This window comes from Fragaria vesca, linkage group LG1 (assembly GCF_000184155.1).
Source record: "Fragaria vesca subsp. vesca linkage group LG1, FraVesHawaii_1.0, whole genome shotgun sequence".
In the NCBI taxonomy this organism is placed as follows: domain Eukaryota; kingdom Viridiplantae; phylum Streptophyta; class Magnoliopsida; order Rosales; family Rosaceae; genus Fragaria; species Fragaria vesca.
In genome coordinates, this window is record NC_020491.1 from 21625883 (window position 1) to 21628486 (window position 2604).

Below are 2604 nucleotides of genomic sequence, written 5' to 3' on the forward strand. Positions count from 1 at the left end.
CTAAGAAGAGCAATTGATGTTGATGCTAAGTGGGGATTTTGCTTTGGTTTTGCCCATGGAGGATGAGTGTCACCATAAGTTTTGTACTCTATTTTGGCAGTACAATGGCATACTCCATCATCTTGTCGTATCCCGACTTAGGGATGAGCAAATTGATAAAATACTTAGATTTCCTTGCAAGTGCCCTTCGAGAAAGGCACATGTAGTGACATCTTTGTCGAGCAATTAGTATGCCAATGTAGCTTTGCGCCACCGATTGACAAATTAACACATGGTTTCATTAGATCGTTGTTGTACCTCAAAACATTGGTTTGAGTCATCAAAAGTATCAGTAACGAGCTCGAAGCGTTTAAGGAATGCATCATGCAACTCTTTGAAGGAATCAATCTATCTAGCTGGGAGCTCACAGAACCAAGTTGTCGCATCTCTAGTAAGAGTTTCTTAAAATAGATGGCACAAGGTGGCATCATCGTGGTATTTTCCCCAAATGGCAGACCCGAAATACTCCAGATGAGCATATGGGTCGGTGTTGCCTCCATAATTATGGATTTTCAAAGGTATTGGGGTAGGTGTACGACAAACTGAAGAATGCAGGTCATGAAAGGACCTCGTTGCCGTATGAAATATGGCTGAGAATGATGCAGATGAGGGGTAGCATTGGCCTTCACCAAGCGTAAGCGTCGCTCCATGTCCTACTATTTGGCAAATGAGCACCAAGGTAGGGTCAACGAGTGTGAGCTACTATTTGGGATTTGTATCACTTGGAGACTATCTCCAGTATCAGCGGTCTATTCACGCCTTGAAGCATCTTCATTATTACGTGTTTGACCTATCTGGTGTTTGTGACTTTCATCGCATTTGTTGGAGTATGGACTTGCCCGTTGTTAGCTTCCTTGGTCTGCTTAGCCTTTCGTTTCTCAAGTTGGCAAACAACCCTCTTGTATGCAGTCATACGATTGTTGTACTACTCCTCAACGCGCTCTTTTTTTTGCCAGCACCTTGACCGTAAGATTCTGCCTTTTTGTCAGTGGGTTCATTGCGGGGATTGATGATTCATAATTTTTATGGACTAACCCTTCTCTTTGAGTTTAATTTTCCGAACCCTTAGGAGGGGCGTCCACTGGTTGGCTGACAGTGCGAAGAGCAACACATCGAACATACTGGGGCTGAAATGTGCTTTCTTTGTGAGGCCTAGGTTGGATGGGTTCGAAGGCTAGCATTTTCATATTGACAATGCTTTGTTTTAGTTGTTATAGGCGTAAGAGCTTCCTAAAGAGTTTGGAACAGCATAACCACCACTATGAGTAGTTGGTCGTTGATAGAGATGTTTTACTGAACGTTGATACTAACGTTGCGAGAGACGAATGTGGCCTTTGTGTGAGATTACGAACCGAACGTGGCTAAATATTAGATACTGCGGACCAAATTTGATGTTAGGAATTTGATAGAGGATATTCTGCTATGTATGGGAACGCTTTCTCTACGATTTCAAGAGAAGATTTGCAAGAGATAGCGAACAATTAGAAGGGCGTCCAAACAGATTTGGGTGTTACATCTCCGAGGCTCAAGTTAGGATCCATAGTGAAAGCAATTAGAAGCTAATGAGCCTAAAGGTTAATTAGAAAATACCTGAGCATAGGGATAAAATCCTTTCTATAAGTGTGGAGGTGCACATTTGGAACTGACAGCTAGAGCGCATGCACTCGTTACAGAAGCTTCATGCATGTGTGTCCACTTGCGCAATCTAGAAGCGCACAACCGTAGCTAGTTAAGGAAACATGTCAACCCAAGCATGCGAGACCAACTTGACGGTGGTTTCACGAACAAAACCAAAGAATCCTACTAATTTCATCTATCAATTAAGAATGATGCGATTAATGAAAAACATAAAGGGAACAGAAATTTGCAATTCTAAACTGAAATTGAAATGCAATCATAATTGAAATCACAAAAACCAATCAAAATCAGAAAACCGTTTGATTTACCGCAACATGAAATTGAAATCAATCCAAACAAAATTCCACACTCCACCAAAACCAAAACCAACGTAAAAGGTATGAATGAAATTTAACTTGTTGTTCATTCCCATCCCATTTGGTTGTTTCTGAGTACCTTAGAAAATATCAATTCAAACCAAAACACAATTGTGTATTATCGTAGATTCACAACATGAATTATACATCTACTCTAACATTCTTTCAATTCTAAAATGAATGTTTTAAAAAATAGATTAAATATAGAATTGTGATAAAGGATTAATGGTAGAGACAAAGAGATAGCAAGAGAATCATCATCTTATTCATTGATAGAAGCCCTTTATATAGGGAATTACACAATACCAATATGGTAAGGATATGAATACATAGATCTAGTATAACTACATATCCTATTGGCATAAGGCCAAGGCACACATAGAGAATATCCTAGAACACTCCCCCTTGTGCCGCACGCTGATATGCCGATGGTGCTGATCTGTTGCCTCGTCAAAAACCTCGTCAAGTCACAAAAACCCTGTGGGAGAAAAACTGAACCTTGATCGTAGGAGAAAAAGAGTACAACGCACCCTTCACATTTGATAGTGACATGTATGTATGTGGCTAGACT